Source organism: Aegilops tauschii, chromosome 5 (assembly GCF_002575655.3).
Source record: "Aegilops tauschii subsp. strangulata cultivar AL8/78 chromosome 5, Aet v6.0, whole genome shotgun sequence".
Classification (NCBI taxonomy): domain Eukaryota; kingdom Viridiplantae; phylum Streptophyta; class Magnoliopsida; order Poales; family Poaceae; genus Aegilops; species Aegilops tauschii.
Window position 1 is genome coordinate 160,522,601 of NC_053039.3, and position 10,371 is coordinate 160,532,971.

The following is a 10,371-nucleotide window of genomic DNA, read 5'->3' on the forward strand; positions in this document are numbered from 1 at the left end:
TACACGAAAATAGTTCGAGCTTCTTCGTTCTATATAAACACTAGTACTGTATGTTTATTCACCCGTGGGGTTGTTCAATGAATGGAGGGCCGGGGAGCACAAGTGAACAATACTACTACTACTAGTAGTAAGTAGGAGCGTACATGTAGTCGCCTTAAATAGAGAGTTTCTTTTCTTTAATGCCACGTACGCAAATTGAAACGCTTGTTGGGAGAGAAAAAGATAATCACTCCACTATATATGTACGTAGGGGCCTGAGCGCTTGCTTTACTAGGGTTGCTCTCTTCATTCTCTCATCCTCTCCAGATATAAACAAGACAGCGGTAGCAACATTTTCTCTCTGCTCACCGCTGGTCACAGATCCGGTCGGATCCCTTCGGCTGGTGTGTGTAGAGGACTAGGTGCATCGTTCACGCGGTCATCGCCGGCGAGGGAGGAAACCCACAGCTGCCGGACGGGCCCGATCCTCTGCCCGTGCCGTTCTCTCTGACACAGCACCGGCTCGGGAGGTCCTCCGACCCTTCTTCTTCCCTGCCGTATTGTCCACAGATCTGACCTGCCGCCGCCGACATCCCGACGACCATCAGGTATAAGTTCTTCGAAAGAGGCCTTGCTCTACTGCCCCAGCTCCCCACGTGTCTGCATGTGCATCTTTTTCTACTTCCATCAGCTCTTCCAAAGCCACCTAAATTTTTAGTACTATTAGAGGTAAAGCTACTTCATGCATTCGAATCTAGGGCTTTGTTCAAACAACGAAGAAAGGGGGGAAAGTTGTAGCATGAATCTAGGACTTGATTCAAAGAGGAAATAATATGGTGAAAGTAGTAGAGACCGGATACCCAACCGGTCTCTTGGTTGAAAAGGGAAATAATGGGAAAACGCAGTACAAACTGGATAAGGAACATATCTATTATTGGTTGAAAAAAGGATAGAAAGTGGCGGCTGGTGGACAAGTCAACAGAGTATGTCCAGGATTAGATTTGTTGCCCTCACATAGTAAGAGGTCTCCAGGATTAGAATTGCTGCCCTCACATAGTAAAAGGTCTCAGGATTAGATTTGCTGCCCTCACATAGTAAAAGGTCTCCAGGATTAGATTTGCTGCCCTCACATAGTAAAAGGTCTCCATGTCGGGTGGTTGGTGCGACATATGCCAAGGGATGGCTTATCATTGTGGGAGCCAATAAAACGTCGCCGGTGCCTGGAAACGGGATGAGGCGAAGACATGCACGCCGGCGGATCTTACCCAGGTTCGGGGCTCTCCGAGGAGATAACACCCCTAGTCCTGCTCTGCGGGGTCTCTGCATGATCACTAGATCGATGAAAGGTAGCTACAATCGCTCCTAGAGCTGTTGAGATCAAGGGAGAAGAAGAACAAGACTAGCTCTTGCTTCTCTCTATCTATGGTGTGTGTGCTATGCTTAGGAGGCAACTCTATGCTCAGAGGCCAACTATGCTTGGAAGCGAACCCTTTGCATGGGTGCTCCGGGGGGTTTATATAGGCCTACCCCCCGGGGGTACAATGGTAATCTGACTGGGCGCTGGTCCCAGCCGTCAGTGTCTATGCTCGCCGGCTTCTCCGCTAGCTGCTGGGTCCCGCCGGCTGGGGGGTCCCGTCGGCTGCCGGCTACTTGGTCGACAGGCCGGCCCCACCACCTAGGGTCTTGTCGGCGGCTGCTTACTGTAGCCTCGCCTGTGATGATGAGGGCTTTGTCGAGGTAAGCGTGGCTACAGTAAGCCGCCTCAGGGGCTATCACTGTAGCCTTACCTCGTCTTGTCTCCTTAATGGGGCTCCTGCTTCGAGGAAGGGAGTAGCCGGCTTCTGGAGGCCGGCTATGCTCTTGGCCGACTGGGAAAGGCCGGGCCGCCTTCACGCCTCTCTCTAGCTGAAGGGGCCCGCAGTCCTTGGGCCGTACAGGAGTTGGTCGTGGATGACATCGAGGCTAGCGTGGCTACAGTGCCGAGCCGCATAGGAGACGGCCGTCCCGTACGGCCCCCTGTAGCCATGCCTGCCTCGGGCTTCGGGGGTAGTGGGCCGCACTGCGGCCACACCCCGTCGTGTCGCCATTATGTGGGAACAGCTTTGGTGGTTGTGGTCTCGGTCGGCTGCTGGGAGCCGGCGTCCTTCTTGGCCGGCTTCTTGGAGTCGGCCACCCCGTAGTCGTCCTGGGGAGAGGTTGCTCGAGGCTGGGTCGCCTTCCGGGAGTCGGCTTCAGAGATAGCCGGCCAGGGAAGGCGGCCCAAATGCTTGGAGTGCTTGAAGGCCCAAAGGCCTGATAATTTTTCTGAAGAACCAGGGGTAGTCAGTTGGGCTACCCGTGGCCATTTACTCCGACAGCAGTCCCCGAAGCTGATTGGGCTTCGAGGTGGAGTAGGGGTTGAGAAGCTCGATCAACTTCCTATCTTGACAAGCCGGCAGCTGGGAGCCAGCCTTGGTCAGGCGCGCCGCCTGAGTCGAAATCTTCTGGAGTCGGAGGGCGGGAACCCGCTGGCACGTGCACCGGGCCGTCGGCGAACCACGTGGCCGAAAAGCCTGCCAGCCCACGCGCGTGACGGGACGTCGCCGCAGGGAGGGGGCCCGCCACGTCCGCGCCCTGGCCCAGGCGCGGATCCTTTGTATCCCGAAACCGCCCGCATGTTCCGTGCGGCAGTTTCGGCTCGCACTTATGCGCAATAAACGCGAGACGTGGGGGGAGTGGGCGCAGTTAATCCCACGTCTCCCCCCACGTCTGGCCTCTTTGGCCTCGTGAGGCTATAAGTAGGGGGAGGTGGAGGGCGGCAGGCCCTCGCACGCTCCTCCTACTTCCACCGTCTTCTTCGCTCGCCCGTTCTCGCGACAGCGCCTCGCCGCCGCGCTCTTCCACCGCAAGCTCCTCTGCCGCCGTGCTAGCTTTCGCCATGCCTCCCACCGTAGAGCAGCTTGGCGGGGATTGGGATGGCTCCAACGTCCATGATGACCACGTCGACTTCCTCCGCAACACCCGGCGGCTGCCCAGCGCGGACAAAGTGGAGGTCCGCCTCGCGCCGGCGAAGGAAATCTCGCCGAGGCCGCAGGAGGGCGAGCGGGTGGTCTTCCGCTCGCACTTCTTGCACGGCTTCGGCCTGCCAGTGAGCGCCTTCTTCCGCTCCTGGCTCGAATTCTATCAGCTCCAGCCGCACCATCTCACCCCCAACGCGGTGGTGCTGCTATCTGCCTTCGTCACCCTGTGTAAGGGCTATCTCGGCGTCCCCCCCACCCTTGAGCTCTGGGGGGAGCTTTTCCAGTCGAAGCTGGGCACGCGCAGCAAGGGCGTGCCGGCTCATATTGGCGCCTTCATTGCGTCGCGGAGATCGGGCGCCGACAACCCCTCCCCCATCATCACGCTGATCCAATCGGTGAAGAAGTGGCAGAAGTCGTACTTCTACGTGCGGAACATCGCTCCACGGGGCGACTACATCAACCTGCCGGCTTACGTAGCTGGCCCACCGGCGGGCAGGCTGCCCCAGTGGTCCTTCCGGGCTGTGACGCTGTCGCAGGCGGGAAACGCCGCCATCGCCCGACTGCGGGTGATGGTCCAGTCGGAGGGCCTGACGGGGCCCGACCTCCTGGCCGCATTCGTCACGCGCCGGGTTCTTCCGCTCCAGAGCCGGCCTCATCTGATCTGTTAGATGAGCGGCCAGCTCGATCCGAGCCGAATGTGCACCAAGGAGATGCCGCGCCATGAGGTCGCCTACATGGTGAACTACCTTGCAAACTGCCAACTCACTGAAGGGTGGCAGTTCGGCAAGGAGCCATATAGCCGAGCCAATCCTCCGCCTACGGTATGCTCCCCTTGTCTCTTTTTCTCTCTCTCAGCCTTGTTGCCGAGCATCTCTTGGCCGACTCTGACTTAGTCGGCTTGTTCTTCGACAGAGCCCTCTGCTTCGGCCGGCCGGCGGGTCAGACGCGGAGCGCCGCTTCGTCCCCGACCGGACCGAACACGACCTGGAGGACCCCGACTTGGGGGCTGTCCACATGGACGACGCCGTCGAGCCGGGCGGTGGCCAAGCCGGCGGCGAAGCAGGCGGCTCCGGGTTCACTGCTACCTTCGATGACTGGCCGGACGAGGATGAAGCCGAAGCCGTCTCGCGCCGCCAGCCGGCATCTGGACGCGGCGCGGGCTCCTCCGCCGCGCAGCCTGCTCGGGGTGGAGGGCAGAAGCGTCGCGCCGCCCAGGGTCTATTCGGCAACCGAACGAAGAAGCCCAGGGGCGGGGCGGCAGCCACCAGGCGGGAAGAGGCGGCCGCGAAGGCGGCTCGTTTCCGCAAAGTGGTGAAGCAACCGCAAACCGTGTCGGCGTAAGTCCGAATCTTTCCTTGTGTATTCTCTTTCTTTCTCTCTTTGGTGGTTCTTGAACTCTCGTCCTTTTCTTTGACGATCAGAGCTCCGTTGTCACTTGAGCGGGCGGCTGCCGGCTCCGTCGTCGAGTCGCCAAGGGGCTCTGGGAGCACCACCCGACGGGTGGACCCCCGCGCCGACCTCCAGGAGGCGACGGAAAGGAACGCGCGGGAGGCGCGGGAGGAGCAGGAGGCACGGGAGGCGGAGGCACGGAAGGCAGCCGCCGCCCAGGCGGCACGGGAGGAGGAGGCAGGGAAGGCACTCGCCGAGGCCGCAGCCAGGGCCCTGGCGGAGGCTGAGGCCGCGGCGGCGGCAGGGGAGGTTTTGATGGTCACCCCCCTGCGCGTCGTGGCGCCTGGGGACGTGGAGCCCTCGCCAGGGGGAGCCAGCGGCTCCCAGCCGGGGCTGGGAGGAAGCGGCGACGACATCATCATTTTGGAGAAGGGGCCAGAGCCGACCCCGCCAACTGGGGCGGCCCAAGGCGGCCGGCCTGATTCGCCGCCTGCACAATCGGCGGAGGGCGAGCCGGCCGCGAGGGCGGAGGTGGCGGTCCGGATTCCGCCAAGCCGGCGTGCGGGGAAGGCCGCGTCGGAGCAGCAGAAGGCCGCGTCGGAGCCACAGCCGGCCGTAGGCTCCAGCTCATCGGCCCGAGATGCGAAGGCGGCCAGCGCTACCTCGGGGTGGACACCAGGCGGAGGGACGGCCGTGGTGAACGTGGCTGCGCAAGACGTCCGAACCCGGCTCCAAAGCCAAGCCGCGGCGCTGATGCAGTTCACCGATGAGTTCCTCGCAACGCGGGCGGCCATCCGGGTTAGTATTCCCATCTTGTTTCTTCTTGAACTTGATTTCTTCCCTTGATCTTGATTTCTTCCGTGGGGGCGCGTCAGCGCACCCACTGGGTGTAGTTCCCGAGTTCTGAGTCGGCTGCTGAGCAGGCGGCTTGGAACTTCTTTGAGATTTTGCCTTTGCTGTTTTTGTTCTTACTTTGGTCTTCTGTCCATCTTGCAGGACTACCACAACCTTCGAGCGGCCGCCTTCAACTCCCAGGCTCGGGAGCTGACTCAGAAGACCGCCGACCTTACTGAGAGCCGAGGTACGTGACTTGATCTTTATCTCATGTGGGGGCGCGTCAGTGCACCCACTCGGTGTAGTCCCCGAGATTCGGGCCGACTGCTGAGCAGTCGGGTCGGATCTTCCATGACGACTTCTTATTGTTCTTCTTCTTCTTTCGTTTCTGTAGCAGCCAACGCCAGTCTGAGGGCACAGCTGGGGGAGTCCCAGACTGCTCTTCGTGCCAAGGACGCCGAGCTCGCCGCCTTGGTGCAGGAGCGCGACCGCCTTGTCAAGAAGCTGGCCGACCAGGAGGAAAGCCATAAGGCAGCACTGAAGGCGGTGCAGGACCGCGAAGCCACTCTCCAGGCCGAGTTCGAGACGGAGGCGGCCGGCTGGGCAGAGGCCAGGCAGGCTCTGATCTCTGGCTACGGCCAGATCGAAGATCTGGTTGACGGTAAGCCGCCTACCTCTCCGTCCTTTCTTGTCGTCTGCCACTTTGGCTTGCTTTCTGATTTTGGTGTTCTTTTCTTCTTCTTCGCGCAGATTATTTCCCTGGCTATTCGACTGCCGCCAATCAGACCATCAAGGCCCGTCGCCAGGCGTGGAGGCAAGCCGGCTTTGAAATCTCGCCAACCGCCGGCTGCTCGCTGGAGGAACAGCTCCTGGCGATCCAGGCTCGCATCCAGCCGGCTCACCGGCTGCTCCGCCGACTTCAGCGTGCCGGGTCACAGGTCTTGGCCACCCTCTGGCCCGGCCAAGTGGTCCCTCGCACCCCCAGTCGAACTGCCGACTGGCTGGAGGTGGCAGTCGGCAGCTTCGAGGCTTGGAAGGCCTCGGCGGCTCGCTCCGGCGCCAGGCGAGCGCTGGAGTTCATCAAGGCCTGGTATCCCGGCCTTAGCCTGGACCAGCTGGCTACCTGGCGGCAGCAAGCCGACACGGAGCTGGAGCCGGCGCGGCCAGCCATCATTCGGCGGGCTTCGGTGATCGCCGACTACACCGACACCAGCGTCTTCGCCCCCGAGGTGGACGACAATGGAGTCGCCCAGCCGGAAGAGTGGTTCGGGCTGGACCCGGCGTACGGTGAGGACTTGGCGGAGGAGATCGACTCCAGCGACGAGGGCGAAGAGGAGGAGGAGGAGGGTGAAGACGCCGAGCCGGCTGGTGGAGTAGCCGGCCAGCCTCAGCCTGACCGCGCCTCCAGCACTACGTCGCGCGCCTCCACGCATCCTGCCGCAAGTGGTGGTCAAGCCGGGGCCCGCTAGTCGGCCACTCCTTCAGCCGGCGAGGCCGCCTTCACCGACCAGCTCGGCCTCCATGTCGCGCCCTAGTCTGCCGTCTTTTTGTTTTTCCTGTCTTGTTACTCTTTAGAACAATGTTTGGTTAAATTCGCACAATTCCACCCACTGGGTGTATTCGAACTTATGTCAGTTGCTGGCCTATTGGCGGCTTTTATGTATATAACTTATGCATTCGGCCTTTTCCTTGTGCTTTGATCTTTGTCCTTCTGCTTTTTCCTTTGCCGCCCTCCATTGGTTGCCGCCTCCCTAGTCAAACAGTTGCTCTGCAATCTGTAGCCGGGGCGTGCCTGGGCGATTGGGGAAGGGGAAGTACTTTGGCTCTGCTGGACTATAGCTAAGTTTTTTAGGAAGCCGGCCAGCCGGCTGCTTTGACAGCCGGCAGGCATATTTGGAGGCCGTCTCTTTGCTATATAGGTTAGTTGTTCCTTAGCCATTTTTCGTGTGGGCGTCCTTTCTGTCTTCTCTCTTGCTAGTCGGATAGTCAGTTCTCTGAGCTGCGACTTCCAACAAGAGAGGACTTGGGAGCCGGCGCACTACTTTTCCGACTTTAGGAAAAACTTTCGATATAGCTCAAGGCGGCCAGTCCCCGGGCCGACTAGTCGAACCCGGTGCCGGACAAAAATTCAAAATGCAATAATACATTCATGGATATGACACTCAGCATTCATAGATAAATAAAAGGCAGTCCCCGAGTACTGTTCGGGGGGCCTGTTGGTTTGTACTTAATACAAAAGGGGCAGCGTGATACATACTGCTTTTCAGCTGTAAAATCGTCTTAGGAGGTTTGCGTTCCATGGTCGCTCCGACTCCTTGCCGGAGTTGTCTCTCTTGCGTGCTCTTGGTTTTTGCGCGTCGATCAAGTAGTAGGAGTCGTTGCCGAGTGCCTTGCTGACGACGAAGGGGCCTTCCCAAGGGGCCGAGAGCTTGTGCTGGCCGGCTATTCGCTGGATCAGCCGGAGCACAAGGTCGCCCTCTTGGAAGGATCTTGGCTTGACCTTGCGGTTGTAGTAGCGGCGCAGCCCTTGCTGGTAGATGGCGGACCGGCTGAGTGCCAACAGCCGACCTTCTTCCAGTAGGTCCACGCCGTCTTCTCTTGCTTCTTTGGCTTCCTCCTCCGTGTACATGGTGATCCGAGGCGAGTCGAACTCGATGTCTGTTGGGATGACAGCCTCGGCACCATACACGAGGAAGAATGGGGTGAAGCCGGTTGATTTGTTGGGTGTAGTGCGCAGACTCCAGAGGACAGCCGGCAGCTCTTCGAGCCAGCAGCCGGCCGATCGCTCCAGTGGTACAACCAGTCGGGGCTTGATGCCGGAGAGGATGAGTCCATTTGCTCACTCGACCTGGCCGTTTGACTGTGGGTGGGCAACGGACGCTAAGTCCAGTCGGATGCCCTGCGTCGCGCAGAAACGTGCCAGTGCTCCTTTGGCGAAGTTCGTGCCGTTGTCGGTGATGATGCTGTGCGGCACGCCGTACCGAGTGGTGATGTCGGTGATGAATGTTACGGCAGTCGGCCCATTAAGTTTCTTGATTGGCTTTGCTTCAATCCACTTTGTGAACTTGTCCACAGCAACAAGTAGATGCGTCAGGCCACCGCGGGCTGTCTTGAAAGGGCCCACCATGTCCAGTCCCCAGACGGCAAAAGGCCAAGTGAGGGGAATGGTTTTGAGGGCAGAAGCCGGCAGGTGTTGCTTGGAACTAAAAACTTGACATCCTCTGCAGCTCTTGACTATTTCTTTAGCATCCTCCAAGGCAGTCGGCCAGAAGAAACCATGGCGGAAAGCCTTGGCCACAAGGGATCTTGAGGCTGCGTGGTGGCCGCATTCGCCTTGGTGGATGTCTTTGAGGATTGCCACTCCTTTTTCTGGCTCGACACAACGCTGGAAGACTCCAGTGACGCTGCGTTTCACAAGCTCTCTGTTGATTATTGTGTATGCTGCGGCTCGTCGTTGCACTAGTCTTGCTGAGATCTCGTCAGTCGGCAGTTCTCTGCTGACTAGGAACTTGAGGATGGGCTGGGCCCATGAGGGAGCTGTGACTTCTTCTTCTGTTAATGTGGCCACCATGACTCGGGTGGGTGGGTTGGGTGTTGAATTGGGGTCGGCCACCACTTCTTGTGTCGTTGCAGTCCCCGGGCCGACTGCCGCAGTCCCCGGCCGGGTTCTGAAGTCCCCGGGCCGGGTGCCACTACGGCAGTCTCCGGGCCAGTTGTCGAAGTCCCCGTGCCGCCTGCGGGATTTCTCCAGTCGGATCCGGCTGTATCTGGCGCAGGCAGTACGAAGATGGAATCCGACTCTGGAGACGGCTTGATGGACGGCTTGAGGAGGCGCTGGAGGGAGACGCCAGTCGGTATGGCTTGTCGGGTGGAGCCGATCCGTGCTAGGGCATCTGCTTGGTCGTTGTCGGCCCTTGGCACGTAAAGGAACTCGCACCCTTCGAAGTATCCGCTTATCTGCTGGATGAGGAAACGATAGCTCGCCATGTTCGCGTCCTTGGCGTCCCAGTCGCCAGATGATTGCTGGACCACCAAGTCTGAGTCGCCGTAGCACAGGATCCGGCGTATGCCGAGTTCTTTGGCTAGCCGGAGCCCATGTACGAGCGCCTCGTACTCGGCCACGTTGTTGGAGGCGGCGAAGTGGATCTGCAGCGTGTACTTGAGCTTGTCGCCTTTGGGAGAGGTGAGGACGATGCCGGCTCCCAGGCCGGTGCGCATCTTGGACCCATCAAAGTGCATCCGCCAATGGGTAGAGTCGGGAGCCGGCGGTAAGTACTGGGTCTCGGCCCAGTCGACGAGGAAGTCGGCCAATGCTTGCGACTTGATGGCAGTGCGCGGTTGATAGAAGATCGTGTAGGGCGCCAAGGCAATGGCCCATTTGGCCACCCGGCCGGATGCATCCCGGCTGCCTATGATCTCGGCGAGCGGGGCAGTGCACACGACCGTGATGGGGTGCTCTTGGAAGTAGGGCTTTAATTTCTTGGCAGCGAAGTACACCCCATAGCACATCTTCTGGTAGTGCGGGTAGTTTTGCTTTGAGCTGGATAGTACTTCGCTGAGATAGTAGACCGGCCTCTGGACTAGCTGGGCTCGGCCTTCCTCCGGGCGTTGGACCACAACAACGGTGCTAACGACTCGGCTAGTCGCGGCGATGTAGAGGAGCATGGGCTCCTTCTCAGTCGGCGCAGCCTGGACAGGCGGAGTGGTCAGCATTTTCTTCAACTCATGGAAGGCTTGGTCGGCTTGATCATTCCACTCAAAGTGAGTGGACTTCTTCATGAGTCGGTACAGGTGGAGGGCCTTCTCTCCTAGTCGGCTGATAAAACGGTTCAGGGAGGCTAAGAAGCCAGTGAACTTCTGCACATCTCGCAGCTTGGTGGGAATCTCCATCCTCTCGATGGCCTTGATCTTGACGGGGTTGCACTCAATGCCGCGTTCGGAGACCAGGAAGCCTAGCAGCTGGCCGGCTGGCACTCCGAATACGCACTTCTCGGGGTTGAGCTTGATCTGGAATCGGCGCAAGTTGGCGAATGTTTCTTTTAGATCTTCCAGCAAGGTACCGTGCTTCTCTGTCTTCACCAAAATGTCGTCTACGTAGACGTGGGCATTTCTGCCGAGTTGTTTCAAGAGACATTTCTGCATGCAACGCTGAAAAGTGGCACCGGCATTT